The sequence below is a fragment of the Dendrobates tinctorius genome, unplaced genomic scaffold (genome assembly GCF_039654945.1).
Source record: "Dendrobates tinctorius isolate UK_male_01 unplaced genomic scaffold, ASM3965494v1 ptg000003l, whole genome shotgun sequence".
Taxonomy (NCBI): domain Eukaryota; kingdom Metazoa; phylum Chordata; class Amphibia; order Anura; family Dendrobatidae; genus Dendrobates; species Dendrobates tinctorius.
The window spans coordinates 49,605,063-49,621,611 of record NW_027361671.1 but is presented as its reverse complement, the minus strand read 5'-3'; the positions used below and the strand labels follow the sequence as shown (position 1 = coordinate 49,621,611).

The window sequence follows — 16,549 nt, the reverse complement described above, 5'->3', positions numbered from 1 at the left end:
TTTTTAGAATTGCACTGATGCCCTAATTAGTCATGTAGGGATAAAGGAGAATGATTCATTGCCTTGGAATTTATTTCACAAGATATGGAATAAAACTTGTAATGTAAAATGTCGGTGTGGGTCTTGCCCTGCCGTACAGTATCCCAGCCATAGGTTATGAGTGTAGTCTGTGTACAAGCAGCTAATAGTATGTGAGGGATATTTGTGCTGTCAGCCACGATTTATCTCCCGGTATTCATTGGTAGACGCTGACCTTACTTCACGTTGTACATAGAAGCCTCAATGTTCTCGCATCTCGGTTCATTGTAGAATTCCTCCTCCACTCTGGATAAACACAGACGCTCTTTGAAGACCGCTCAGGTGTACATTTAGTCTAAGTGACCGTTGTGCAGTTTGTTCAGTAATAAAGGGTTATGGATAGAAAATTCCAGAAGCTTTTCATGTCACAGCACGATTCTGATTAAAACTTCAAGTTGCATAATTTATTTTTTTTTTCTTCATATCGAAACATGACTGGACTCACCAAAACCTTGTAACTCATATTAATATATCCTAAGGGTGCACATAAAATTAAATGTAAAATATCACTTTGTTCGCAAGTGTGGAGTAGACTTTAATGAAAATTTGACTTCAATTTTAGATATGGAAAACTTCTGAAAATCTTCTTGGTGGACGTGAGCCTTAAAGTCCTTGATATTTCCCTTTCTTCATCCTTCCCCTTTAATTTGTTTTCCTTATTTCTGTCCCTTATCCTCCCTCTCACCATTCCAATCTTCTATTCTCTGGCTACCATCATTGGCTACAATTTATTAGTTTTCAAAGGTTAATCTTGAAGATCATTTTAAAGTAAACATGACCTACTGGTCCAAAGACACAATGTTCACATGTGATGGGTTATAAGGAGCTGAAATACTTGGTACATGGCGCTGGCCATTTTGAATAGAGGGAATGTTTCTTTGTGAGAGTTGCAATAGTTATGCTGGGCAAAAGAAGAGTAGTCCCTAAAATTGTAGATCGGTAGCAGTGTGACGCAAAAGGAGGACACCAGATAGTATTCTTCCTTATACGCAATTGTACGTTAAATGTGGTCCATGGACTGGAAGATAACTTAAAAACCAGGTTCATATGGCAATATGTCACTATCCGACAATGCCCCAACTAGTCACAGGTAACCATACAAAAGTTGTGTCCCCTTCTCCCTCCATGCAGGGACGTCTACTTACTCATCAACCTCGTGGCATGATCCCCGTCATTCCCTACTTCCTGTACTGAACGCTGGTGGCGCACCTAGTGTGCACATTCTTTCATTTGCTCTTAAAGGGGCAGTGTGCACATATAGTAAATGCCCTAGCTTGCTGAGAGGCATTTACTATAATAATTTCCATCTGCATGATGGCTTCCAGCCAATTGCTGGGAGTCATCATGTATAAAAGATTCCCTCTCCCTTAGTAAGTGGCCAAGCAACGTGTTTTAGTTTTAGGTAGTTTGGTGTTCTACTAGAGCATTTGTGAGGTCCCCGGTTCCGATGCGGCCAGTATCCTGAACTCAAATCCCTGGTCTCTTTGCAGTCAGCGTCCTGAACCCGAATCCAAGGTCCCAGTGTCCTGAAGCCAAATCCATGGCCCTAGTGCAGCCAAAGTCCTGAGGCCAAATCCATGGCCCTAGTGCAGCCAATGTCCTGAAGCCAAATCCATGACCTTAGTGCAGCCAGTGTCCTGAACCCGGACTTCTGGTCTCGGTGCGGCCCGCTTCCTGATCTCGAATCCCTGGTCCCTGGGCTGCCAACGTCCTGAAACCAAATCCCTGGTCCTGGTGTAGCCAGTCCTGAACACTGTCTCCCGGTCCGTGTGTGGCCAGTATCCTAAACCTGTGTGACTGATCTTAGCCCTAGTCAGTGTCAGTGAACCTTACCCCTGGGGTCAGCAGTTGCAGTACCTGGCAGCTACCTCCAGACCAGTTTTTCCCTCCCCTTCTTCCAAGACCCATAACTTTTTTATTTTTCTGTCAATATGGCAGAGTGAGGGCTTGTTTTTTTGTTGGACAAGTTGTACTTTTGATTGACACTATTGGTTTTACCATGTCGTGTACTCGTAATTGGGAACAAAATTCCAAGTGCTGTGAAATTGCATAAAAAGTGCAATTCCACCTCTGTTTTTTTAAAAAAAAATTTTTCACCATGTTCGTCAAATGCTAAAATTGACCTGCCGTTATGATTCTCCAGGTCATTACGAGTTCATAGACACTAAACATGTCTAGGCTCTTTTTTATTTAAGTAGTGGAAAAAAAAAATCCAAAATTTGTTAAAAAAAAAAAAAAAAAAAAAAGCATTTTTCGAGACCAGGAAATGGGACCGGGTGAGGGCTTATTTTTTGCGTGCCGAGCTGGCGTTTTTAATGATACCATTTTAGTGCAGATATGATCTTTTGATCACTTGTTATTGCATTTTATTGCAATGTAGCAACGACTAAAAAAACGTAATTCTGGTGTTTTGTATTTTTATTTTTTAAAAATTTTTACACTTTTTTTTTTTACTTTTGGCATGCCTAGAATATGCCATAACCCGATCGGCTCTGCTACATACAGGTGATGATCAGACTGCCTGTATGTAGCGTACTGCGATTCCATCCGCGGCTGTTACAGGCACATGTCAGCTGTCACGATATGTCGCGACCCAACAGAGGGTTGCTCAGCGGATGGCACAACACACAACGGGATGGAAATGGGAAGAGGAAGGCCCTACCGATAGGGAATGCGGGATGGACTCCTCCTGAGCTCTAACCTGAGCCTTTCCCTAACACCCTAAGCGGGTCCTTCCCCCTCCGCCATCACAAATCTCGTCCCTCGCTGTCACCTCGCACTACCCTGGCTAGTTCATTGGCCGGCAAGGGCACTAGCATCACCGCTGCAAATGGTACAGCACAGGGGGTGATGACAAACACAAGACAGACAAGGTAAAAACACTTCACCTCCAGACTCAGCTTCCAAGCTCCACACCGCAGAGAACACAGAAACAGGACTCCAAACTGGTCTCCATAGAATAATTATCACCAACAGTCAGCTGATGCATCAGGTGACCATTTAAAAGATGGTGGGAGTGGTCACCACCCACATCAGCTGACCTAGCAATTCAGCAGCTACTGCACACTGCCAGCAAGGGAATTTGACATTAAGTTATATATAAATTATAAAAAAGTTACTTATAAATTATAGCCGGACCAGAGCTGCCACACATCCAAAAATGGATTGTGACATCAGCTATTCAAAACAGCTGACATGTGGTGGGAAAGATGGTGGGAAAGATGATGGTGCCGGAGCCCACATCAAAGGGCGAGACACGACATGTGCGGTAGTAGTACGGCGCTTGTCATGAAGGGGTTAAAGCATCTTAGTTTGTGGCATTTTTGTTTCATTAAAACACACAATCCTTTTGAGAGTGATTTTTTTTTTCTCTACAAACTTTAAATGGAATTTAAAATATGGGTGAACTAAAAATATTTGTCAAAATAAAGCTTTTTTTTTTTTTTTTAATTTTTTAGAAAAGCTTGTAAATGTTGGCACTTTTACACTGGCACCCCACTGCTGTGTTGATACTACACTGTGTTCCAAATTATTATGCAAAAAATATTTCCTCATATTTTCTCTAAATTACCTATATGAATTGCAGTCATTGTTATTTTCCAGTCATCTAATATTCTAGTATAATTGCAATGTTTTTGAACAAACTGCCTATGAAAACAGTATATTTTTAAAAATAAGAAACTCAAAATGCATGTTCCAAATTATTATGCACAGCAGAGTTTTCAACCTTTTTATTTTAATTTTGAACAAAATAATGGTCAATTGTGAAATTCTAAGCATTAACAGCTTATTACAAAATGAAATCAAACAGTTTTCAAGTCAAAACTTTATTCGAGGTGATGTTACATTTGCACATAGGACCCCTTGTTCGAAAGAAGCTTCTGAACTCTCGTCCATTGAATTTGTCAGTTTTTGGATGGTTTGTGCTTCAATTGTTTTGCATGTGGACAGAATACCCTCCCAGAGCTGTTGCTTAGATGTGAACTGCCTCCCGCCATCATAGACACTCCTTTTGATGATGCTCCAGAGGTTCTCAATGGGGTTGAGGTCAGGGGAAGATGGTGGCCACACCATAAGTTTGTCCTCCCATAGCAGCAAGAGATGCAGATGTGTTATTTGCAGCATGAGACGGTGCATCATCATGCATGAAAATGATCTTGCTGCGGAAATCACGGTTCTTCCTCTTGAACCATGGCAGGAAGTGCTGTTTTAGAAACTCCACATAGATTATGGAGTTCATCTTTACCCCTTCAGGGATCCTAAAGGGGCCGACAATCTCTCTCCCCATGATTCCAGCCCAAAACATTACTCCACCTCCTCCTTGTTGGCGCCTTAGAAGTGTTTTCATGGGGTGTCCATCAACCAGCCATCCTCCACTCCATCCATCTGGACCATCGAGCGTTGCATGGCACTCATTGGTGAACAAAACAGTTTGGAAATCAGTCTTCATGTATTGTTTGGCCCACTGGAGCCATTTCTGCTTGTGTGCAGTGGATAGAGGTGGTCGACAGGATGGCTTACGCACAGCTGCAAACCTCTGAATGACCCTGCATCTTGTTGTTCGGGGGACGTTCGAGGCACCAGCAGCTTCAAAAACTTGTCTGCTGCTATGACAAGGCATTTTTGCAGCTGCTCTTTTAACCTGACGCAATTGCCTGTTGGAAAGAGTCCTCAATTTTTCCTTATCAGCACGCACACGTGTGTGCTGGGAATCAGCTAGATACTTCTTGATTGTGCGATGATCACGATGAAATGTCTTGGCAATGTTGATTGTAGTCATGCTTTGACCTAAATACTCCACAATTTGTTGCTTCTCAGCAGCCGACACATCCTTTTTCTTTCCCATTTTGGCAAAAAATGTAGGCTGCTTAATAATGTGGAACAGCCTTCTTAAGTAGTCTTGCCTTTATTTGGACAAACCTGCCAAACTAATTTGCACAGGTATCTGCAATTGCTTTCAGTGATATAAAGAGCCCTGACACACATCACCATCAATGAGTTTAAATGACAAACAAAAAAATTCTAACCTTATCACTCCTAAACTCTTTTTGCATAATAATTTGGAACACAGTTTATTTACTGTAACTTAATAGGTGCTGCTTTGAAATTTTAGGAAGAATCCATTAGACCTTGTACAGAGCTGTGCTGTTCTGGGTCTGTTCACTGATTACATCCGGCTAATGCTAGAACTGAAAACATCTGTGTCAGACTCCCCAATCTTAAGGACAGGTCATCAATGTCATAAGGGTACTGTCACACTTAGCGATGTACCAGCGATCCCAACCAGCGATATGACGCCGTCAGGATCGCTGGTACATCGCTAAATGGTCGCTAGTGAGCTGCCACATAGGCAGATCTCACCAGCGACATCGCTGGGGACGGGGGTCGTTACTTACCTGTCACACCAGGCGATCCTGCGTCCTCCCGCCCGCCTCCACGCGTCGCTCGTCGTCACAGCAGGAAGCGCCGCAGGAAGCTGACGACGAGAAACAGTCCTGAACGTTCTCGCGCGATCAGCGATAACCAGCAGGGGAGCCGGTCGTAGGTAAGTATCAGACACAGAGATATCGCTAGCAATATCGCTATAACGTCACTAGTTATAGCGATATTGCTAGCGATATCTCTTAGTGTGACAGTACCTTAAGGCTGGAGAACCCCTTTATAGATCAGGACAAGCTGAGTAATGCAATAGGGGAAGATTTAAAAATGCCCTTAACTCCCGATTGAAAATTTGCTGTTCAGTCTGTATTTATAATACAGCGAGATCCAGAAATATTTGGAGAGTGACCGAATCTGGACTTTGAGGCCACTATTTTGGATTTCAAATGAAACCACTGACATGCAACTGAGGTGTGAAATTTCAGGTATAATTAAAAGGAGTTGAGCAAAAATATCCTTTGAACTGTTTACCCGCCCCGTTGGTGAACATAAGACGTTATTTTTTGTAGGTGTGTGTTCGTATATGTGTGTGTGTGTGTGTATATATATGTATATATATGTGTATATATATATATATATATATATATATATATATATATATATATATATATATATATATATATATATATATATATATGGCACTCTTTCACACTTCAGTTGTTTGACGTCAGTCAAAATCCGCAGCTTTTATAAAAAAGTGGATCCGCCATTTTCTTGGCAGATCCATTTTTTTCCCCATAGACTTGCATTAGCGGTGGATTTTGACTGATGGTCATCCGTTGTATCCGTTTTTTGACAGATCTGTTTGAATTTTAGCGTCCACCGTATGGAGTAGACGGACAAAGGAACGTTTTTTCCAGCGGCGGACTGCTATTTTAAACTGCGCATGCCCGGAAGATCTTTCCTGTCATGCATTTTAACCCTAAACCTCTCTTACTTTATTTCTTTCTATTTTACTGAGTTCTGTTTCTTTAAATTTCATACACTTGCGGATCCATCCGCAAAACAGATCCGGTGCATCCGTTTGTTACATGGCGGAAACGGATCCATTTTTTCACACTTTGGCGGATTTCAACTGACGTCAAACAACTGAAGTGTGTAACAGGCCTTAGGCGTCGGGTTCCTGCCTCTGCACAGGAGGGAACTGGAGCCTTGCCTTCTGCGGTCTCCCATTCCTCTCCAGCCAGAGAGGAGGGTGCTCAGCAAAGATGTCTGTCCCAGTGCCTTGCCCAGGCTAATGCTAGTCATCTCGTTGCTCCTCATGGCTCTGCTATTTTATCATGCGTGAGTCAGCAGCAAGCAGACGCTCCTGGAACTAAGCCCTGCATGCTCGTGGGACAACCTCTCATTGGAGGTCGGAGGTCACATGCGCAGGTCCCGTTCCTGCTCGGATTGGTCCACTGGGAAGGTCCCGGAAGGACGCAGCTATAAAAGAGTCACATGGCCGCTCGGCCATGTGCTAATATAGACAGTTAATATAATTTTGTGTGTGTGATGATGGATGCATGGAACTGGTGAATGTCTTATTATGAAACCCCTCCCTTTGATATGCATGTTGTAGGGTTATCTTAGTTTGAGTCAGCACCTTGTAGTGCCTAAGCCTAGTGCCACAGTGCTTCCTAGTCACAGCACCTCTTTCAGCACCATATTGTGCCATCCAGCACAAGGCACCTAGTGGCTGCATCCTCCAATGCGGTGCCATGCGCAGGTCTAGCGCTTTCCTCCTTAGTCTGGGTGGTTAGTGGCTTCTGCCAGAGCGGTGCAGTGCACACTAGTGCGTTATTTCTTTGTCTCTTGCTGGCTCTGCTGCAACGGCGCCGAGCACTAGTGGACTAGAGGGACTCCAACCCCGTGTCCTTGGGGCGGAGTCCTGTGTCTGTCTACTAGCACTCTTCTGGCCGAGCCCTGTGAGCTTAACAGGCTTTGGCATTTACATTGTGCAGCACCGCGGTTCTGTGAATCAATAGAACTCGCTCCTGTACACACTGGTGACGCTAACCCGCGTGTGTTCATTTATTATTTGCCGTATAACCTCCGCCATTACCGAGCAGCAGTTCTACATCTCTGCACGGTGGACCCCACGCTGCGAACGCACCTCATAATTATCTTTATTATTTGGTGCGTACCGCCAGCCTAACAAAAAAAAATGAGGGGGAGCGGGGGTGTCAGAAATCATACCTACCCCCCCCCCTCCCTGGCGCGGTCTCTGCAGCCCCCCGCTTCTCCACGGTCTCTCTTCCTGTCTTCAGCAGTCACATGGTACCGCTCATTAAACTCATGAATATGCGCATATTCATGAGTATAATGAGCGGTATCACATGACCGCTGAAGGCAGGAAGGGAGACTGTGGAGAAGCAGGGCTGCAGAGACCACACCAGGAGGGGGTAAGTATAGCGATATTCACCTGTCTGGGGTCCATTGCTGCGCACCGCTGTCTGCCGCATCCTGTATCAGTGACGTTTAGCCAGCAGAGGGAGCGATGAAGTGGTTAGTGCGCGCTGCGCCCTCTGCTGGTTTAAGAGTGACTGACACAGGAAGTGGCAGACAGCGGTGAGCAGCGATGGACCCCGGACAGATGAATATCTCAGGTGCCGGGTCCTGCGCAGGAGAGATGAGTACAGCATTTTTTTTTTTTGCAGCAGCATATGGGGGCATAATATATGGAGCATCTTATGGGGGCATCATATGGGATCATATTCTATGGGGCAGCATATGGGGGCATATTCTGTGGGGAAGCATATGGGGCATATTCTATGGGGCAGCATATGGGGGCATATTCTATGGGGCAGCATATGGGGGCATAGTCTATGGTGCAGTATATGGGGTCAGCATATGGGGGCATATTCTATGGAGCATCTTATTGGGGCATAATCTGTGGAGCATCTTATGGGGGCATAATCTATGGAGCATCTTATGGGGGCATAATCTATGGAGCATTTTATGGGGGCATAATCTGTGGAGCATCTTATGGGGCCATAACCTTTATGGAGCATTATATGGGGCATATTATTCTATGGAGCATCTTATGGTGGCATTATTAACCTTTGTGCAGCATTATATGGGGTGCATTTTGTATGGAGCATCTTATGGGGCCCATCATGAACTGTATGGAGCATTATATGGGGCTCCTGTTTTCAATATGGATATTCAAAAACATTTAACCAACTGATGTCTCAATTAATTTTCCATACATGCCAAATTTTATTAAACTTCCCCTAGCAACCCCTATTCTGGTACAGTGTCCGCTCGTAAGGTATAATTGATTTTACTAGTTAAATACAAGCTCTAAGAGAAGGATGTTGATTACCCATCCAGCGTAAGGCCAATATCTTCCTGCCTAAAAACAGTCTCCCGCAGGAAAATTCTGACGTGGTGTCCCCATATCTCTTCCTCCAGCACACCGAACAGACATACCAATGGAGTGAGAGGAACAGGAATACCTATGAGGGAGGTTAACAGTGAGGTCACCTCGCACAAAAAGATAGAATAGTTGGGCATCCCCACACCATATAGAAAACTAAAAACAAAACACAAAACAAATATCCTGGAATAAAAAAGTAAAAAAAATTATATTGCAAAAATTGCATGAAGGTAGTAATAAATATGTATAAAATCCGCATCCATTGTATGACACCTTAAACATTCTGAGGATTGGGACCACCCCATCCTAAATAGCATAGTGGAGTCAGATATGACTGGTGCACTATATACATTTGAGTCATTTTATTATTGGCTACTAGTACGCTCTTTCTTTTGCAGAATGTACAAACTGTTGATTTGGCCACTACTATCATTTCTGCTATCACTGATGATTTTTTTTTTTTTTTTGTTAGCCTAGTGATGGTCTATTTCTCTTCTACTGAGATCTCCTTTGACCGCGTGTTGTAGGTTCACAGCAATAGCTTCCAATTGCAAATGCCACACCTGGAAGATTTTACCTGCTTAACTGATGATGGATTAATGAAGGAAAAGCCTATGCAGCTCATTAAAGAGCTTTTGAGATTATTATTCAATTACTTTCTCTACCCCAACATATTAAACTCTCGCCTGCCATGGAAACCTTCAAAAAGAACCTGAAAACCTACATCTTCCGACAAGGCTACAACCTGCAGTAACCACCGATCGAGCAAACCACTGCACGACCTGCTCTACCCTCGCCTACTGTATCCTCACTTATCCCTTGTAGATTGTGAGCTATCGCAGGCAAGGGTCCTCTCTCCTCCTGTACCAGTCACGACTTGTATTGTTTAAGATTACTGTACTTGTTTTTATTAAGTATATCCCCTCACATGTAAAGTGCCATGGAGTAAATCGGGCTACAATAATAAATAATAATACTTTTGGTCCCTTTAAAAAAACAAAACAAAAAACCTATATATTAATGAGCTGTAATTCCTAAACTCTTATTCTAATTAGGATGTGAATAATTAATTAGTTTCTGTTATGTCCCAGTTTGATTATTTGTATATTTTTGTATCTAGTTTCTATCATGTTTGATAATATTGTAATAAAATTTGCTATACTTTAATACATTCAGATCGTTTGCTCCTTCATAATCGCTATTGGTTTTCATAGAATACAGAGATATGCATAAAAATGGTGCTGTCTCACGTTATTGACCTGGCTTGTTTACCCACTCTGTTAGATTTATCCATCCCTGACTCTGGCTTTGTACTGTGAAATCCATGCTGCCCGCCCTGACCTCGGACCTTCTGACTAAACCTCGCCCTGTCGTAACTAATACCTGCGTCTCTAACCCTCTGGTCAACTGGGTCAGTCCCAGGGTCTGCCCTGTATGATACCTCCTGTCTACCGGCACCCTAACCAATCCTCCCCATCAAAACCCCTAGTGAAGACCCAGTAGGCACAGTCATGCCTCTCCAAGGAAAGCCTGGCCCGTGGCTCAGTGGCTCCACATTCACCAGCGTTACATAAAAAAAAATGCTTCAAAAATCCTACATGTCCAGTTATAATTTCCGCTAGGCCTCATAAGTGTGACACACTTTAATGCAAATTTGTCTAAAGCCGGTGTCACGCTTGCGAGAAACTCGCATGAGTCTCTCGTCTCAATACTCGGCAGCCGGCAGTTGGACCGGAGCGCTCAGCTACATAGAAATACATGCGGCCGCACACTCCGGTCCCGAGTGCCAGCGGCAGTGCCAGGTATTGAGACGCGAGACTCGTGCGAGTTTCTCACAGGTGTGACCCCGGCCTAAGCCGCAGTATGGAACTGATTTATAGGATGTTTGGGGAGAGTTTTTACCCTAAGAGTAGGCACATACATGTCTGTCAGCATAGCCAGACATTAAATCTGTACCTTTAATGTCAGATTTTTTGCCACCTAATTTGAGCACAGCATAATGTAGAGACAGTCTGATTCCCGTAATGTGTCACTTACAGAGCTTACTATTGTAGATTTGATAATCTCTGGTTGATAAAACAGTGATTTTATAATTAGAGGACTAGTAAACTTGCTGCCAGGTAGCCAAGCATATTCATGAGCTTGGTATAACCCCACCTCCACCACTGATTGACAGCTTTCTGTGTACACTGCACATGGACAGAAAGCTGCCAATCAGGGGTGGAGGCAGAGTTATACAAAGCTCCACATTCAGAGAACTGCTAGATCTGCAGCAGATAAAGCAGTGATTTTATTAAAACTGCAGCAAGCATCTGGAAACAAGGTCTCTGCCTCTACATGATGCTGCTTTCTGATGGGGTAGTAAAAACCTGGTGACCGATTCCCATTAAATTCAGGACATTGTACAGTCAGACATCTGCACTGTACCATTAGCTGCTCTGTGTAAACAATAGAAAATATTATAGTCTTTCTTGCCTTGAATAAAGTTGTCTTCAGTCTTTGTGACCATTGTACGTGATACTTAGAGATATCCGTCATTGTCAGCGCCACTGACACTTCTTCTAATGGATGGTTGGTGACTGGCAGTTTAATAGACGTTGACAGAATGAAAACATAACTACAGGTGTAGTGAAAGTGGAAACCTTGTAGTGTCGGAATTAATATTTCTCCTTTCAACAGGAATCCTGTCTTTGCATGTTACACCCATTCATCATGAAGGGGAGAGATCCACCTGATAATACTTGCTGATATTAACTGTGGTGTGTGTGACACCTCATTCATTGTATGACTCAGGCTACTACATTATGTTGGATCCTTAGTGATCCTAATCTTTCAGGTGCACTGCAGCAAATACAGTTGTGGCCAAAAGTATTGACACCCCTGCAATTCTGTCAGATAATACTCAGTTTCTTCCTGAAAATGATTGCAAACACAAATTCTTTGGTATTATCTTAATTTAATTTGTCTTAAATGAAAAAACACAAAAGAGAATGAAGCAAAAAGCAAAACATTGATCATTTCACACAAAACTCCAAAAATGGGCCAGACAAAAGTATTGGCACCCTCAGCATAATACTTGGTTGCACAACCTTTAGCCAAAATAACTGCGACCAACCGCTTCCGGTAACCATCAATGAGTTTCTTACAATGCTCTGCTGGAATTTTAGACCATTGTTCTTTGGCAAACTGCTCCAGGTCCCGGATATTTGAAGGGTGCCTTCTCCAAATTGCCATTTTTAGATCTCTCCACAGGTGTTCTATGGGATTCAGGTCTGGACTCATTGCTGGCCACCTTAGAAGTCTCCAGTGCTTTCTCTCAAACCATTTTCTAGTGCTTTTTGAAGTGTGTTTTGGGTCATTGTCCTGTTGGAAGACCCATGACCTCTGAGGTAGACCCAGCTTTCTCACATTGGGCCCTACATTATGCTGCAAAATTTGTTGGTAGTCTTCAGACTTCATAATGCCAAGCACACGGTCAAGCAGTCCAGTGCCAGACGCAGCAAAGCAACCCCAAAACATCAGGGAACCTCCGCCATGTTTGACTGTAGGGACCGTGTTCTTTTCTTTGAATGCCTCTTTTTTTTTTCTCCTGTAAACTCTTTGTTGATGCCTTTGCCCAAAAAGCTCTACTTTTGTCTCATCTGACCAGAGAACATTCTTCCAAAACGTTTTAGGCTTTTTCAGGTAAGTTTTGGCAAACTCCAGCCTGGCTTTTTTATGTCTCGGGGTAAGAAGTGGGGTCTTCCTGGGTCTCCTACCATACAGTCCCGTTTCATTCAGACGCCGACGGATAGTACGGGTTGACACTGTTGTACCCTCGGACTGTAGGACAGCTTGAACTTGTTTGGATGTTAGTCGAAGTTCTTTATCCAACATCTGCCCAATCTTGCGTTGAAATCTCTTGTCAATTTTTCTTTTCCGTCCACATCTAGGGAGGTTAGCCACAGTGCCGTGGGCTTTAAACTTCTTGATGACACTGCGCACGGTAGACACAGGAACATTCTGGTCTTTGGAGATGGACTTGTAGCCTTGAGATTGCTCATGCTTCCTCACAATTTGGTTTCTCAAATCTTCAGACAGTTCTTTGGTCTTCTTTCTTTTCTCCATGCTCAATGTGGTACACACAAGGACACAGGACAGAGGTTGAGTCAATTTTAATCCATGTCAACTGGCTGCAAGTGTGATTTAGTTATTGCCAACACTTGTTAGGTGCCACAGGTAAGTTACAGGTGCTGTTAATTACACAAATTAGAGAAGCATCACATGATTTTTCGAACAGTGCCAATACTTTTGTCCACCCTCTTTTTTATGTTTGGTGTGGAATTATATCCAATTTGGCTTTAGGACAATTCTTTTTGTGTTTTTTCATTTAAGACAAATTAAATGAAGATAATAATACCAAAGAATTTGTGTTTGCAATCATTTTCAGGAAGAAACTGAGTATTATCTGACAGAATTGCACGGGTGTCAATACTTTTGGCCACAACTGTATGTGATGATGAGCAAAGCAATCTGTTCTATATAGCTACACGCCACATCTACCACTGTCTGAGGCTGGCGAGACGCTAGCTAAACTCTCCAACAAGAAAAGCCTCCATGCACATGGGTCATGGTTAGTGGTCATGCTCCTCTCTTCAATATTCAATTTGAAGACCATGACTAACGTTTGTGTAATACAACTTTAAACTTTTAAGATATAGTTGCAATGTTTGGGATGTAACATCTCTGGATACCCATACTCAGTATCATTGCACTGGAAGGAACCCCTTAAATTTTCACTTTCAGTGGTCACTGCCATTTCTACAAATTTTCCACAAATTAGTAGTACAAGTGAACATAAGAAACTTTATCATTTATCAGAGAAATAAGCGTCTTTCTCCACTTCAGAGCCACTTGTTTTCGTTTTGCTACATCCCAAACTCCTCATTCATTCTGAAAAACAGCTCAAATCTGTCATGGTCAAACCAAGATGGACTGCCAGCACAGTGAGGAGTCGGTTTACAATTGCTGTTATACACCATGGAGAGGGAAGGAGTGATGGACCAGACAGGTCAGGTGAATTCACAGCCACACAGCTCCGTACAGCTGTTTAATGCCCTCCATGCTGCTGCTTTTCTCTATTTACTACAGAGAAAGAAGAGCAGGATTCAATCTAGTTTTGTAGTATTTATGGGAGACTTCTAATTAGCTTGTTACCGCCCAACAGCTCAGAGAGAAAAAAATAAGTGTTAACCCAAATCAAATCAATATATGGTGACACCACATAATCAAATCAAAAATTGTCTTGTCTTGATGCCCCCTCCCCATTAAGTTTAGAAATTACTGCCTGCTGCCGTATGTGTCCCTATTACTGCACCTGATACCCCAATGCTGAGCCACTGCTGCTGCCGTATGTGTCACTATTACTGCACCTGATACCCCAATACTTAGCCGCTGCTGCTGCCTTATGTGTCCCTATTACTGTACTTGATACCCCAATACTGAGCCGCTGCTGCCGTATATGTCCCTATTACTGCACTTGATACCCCAATACTGAGCCGCTGCTGCCGTATGTGTTCCTATTACTCCACTTGATACCCCAATACTGAGCCTCTGCTGCCGTATGTGTCCCTATTACTGCACCTGATACTCCCTATATACACACGGCTCTGCTCCACACCCCCTGTACACACACGGCTCTGTTCCGTACACACTGTACACATGCAGTTCCGCTCTGTACACCTTATACACACCTGGCTCCGCTCTGTACACCTTGTACACACCTGGCTCCGCTCTGTACACCTTGTACACACACGGCTCTGCTCCGCACACCCCGTACACACGCGGCTCCACACCATACACCTCGTACATATACGGCTCAAATCCTTACACCTTGCACACACGGCTCCTCTCCGTACACGCCGCACACACACGGCTCTGCTCTGTACAGCCCGTACACACACGGCTCTGCTCTGTACACCCCGTACACACTTGGCTCCGCTCCTTAAAGAAACAGCTCTTCTCACCCCATACACACACGGCTCCGCTCCTCTGTACACCTCATACATGCATATCTCTGCTCCGTACACCTTCTACACACACGGCTCCGCTCTGTACACCTCATACACACACAGCTCTGCTGCATCCACCCTGTAAACCAATCCTGACCCCACACAGAAACTTACTTCACCTCATCCAGCACCATGACAACCAGCACAGCAGAGCCCTGTGCTGAAGCCCCTGATCATGTGACCACCTGACTCCGCCCCTCCTGTGACTTCATCACAGGTCCTGTGCGCACAGAAAAGCTCATAACAACGTTGCTGGCTGTGAGGTGGGGGGCGCACTGCTGGTACCGGGGCCCCCCACCGTCTTCTCAGGGGCCCATAGTGGCTGGGCGGCAGAGTAGGGAGATCGATTCTCCCTGCTCTGCCGCAGATTGTAACTGTATGGGCGCGCTGTGCACGCCGATACAGTTACAGTAGCGTAGCTCAGTGGGCCCCTCAGAGCTCGGTGCCTGGGGCGACCGCCCCCTCTGCCCCCCCGGTAGCTATGCTACTGCTCAGATCATAATAACAGGTATGGCTTTCTTTTCCAAACATTTTATTATTATATTATAATAATTATAACATAGTAGACTCATTGTCTGCATAATGTGGGAGAGGGGTGGGGGGGAAGAGAAGGGAAGGGGAAACAAATCAGTGAACTTTGGTTCATGGTCAATACCATGTTCAAAGAATAACATAAGAACAATAATACAAACAATCAGTTCAAGTGAGTAATTGGCACATTATATGATATACAATACACAATACCAAAATCTGGCTTTTAATTAAAGGGCAGTTTCCTTTGTAATTGGTGTAGGAAAGATGTGATCCCACTTAGACCATTTGGTATAAAACTTTGAAAAATGATCATTAGCCAGAGCAAATTTAAGTTTGTATGCACGGTGTTGAGCCATGATATCTATGATGTGTTGAAGACTAGGAAGTGTATGACTCTTCCAATGATACACAATAGTGTTTTTTACAACTAAACATAAATGTACAATTAATGTTTTGACTTTTAAGTCCAGACTATCCAGCTCTAGAGAGAGTAATGCCGACTGTGGAGAGAGAACAAAGGTTTTACCATATATTTTGTGTATAACAGACGAGACCTGCGACCACAGGGATTGGGTCACAGGGCAACTCCAGAACATGTGTAACAAGTCACCTCTTTTGCCGCAGTTTCTCCAGCAAAGTGGTGACCTGTCGGGATCAAAATGAGCCATAGAATCGTAGAGTTGGAAGGGACCTCCTGAGCCATCTGGTCCAAAGCAGGATTCGCTAAATCATCCCAGTCCGATGTCTGTCCAGCCTCTGCTTGAAGACTTCCATTGAAGGAGAATTCACCACTTCTCGTGGCAGCTTGTTCCGAGTGACCCTGAGTAAATCGCGCATCTGGCAGTGCGACTCCTGAGGCAGTGAGGGTTCTGGGACCTGAGATACATAGATTGGCCCTCCACAGCGACCCAATGGGGCCATGTTTGCTCTCCACATGACAGGCAAAACAAACCGCATTCACTGGTACCTCTCATGTCCTGATCCGATCATGCTGTTGAAAGTTACCCCCTTTCATAGAATCGGAAGGGACCTCCTGGGCCATCTTGTCCAACCCCCTGCTCAAAGCAGGATTCGCTAAATCATCCCA

General features: G+C 43.9%; 1 protein-coding gene across 4 annotated transcripts in view; it reads left to right on the top strand.

The window, feature by feature from the left end:
* Positions 1 to 16,549, top strand: part of EPB41L4A (erythrocyte membrane protein band 4.1 like 4A) — a 591,957-nt gene that overhangs the window by 208,812 nt on the left and 366,596 nt on the right. The window lies entirely within an intron of this gene.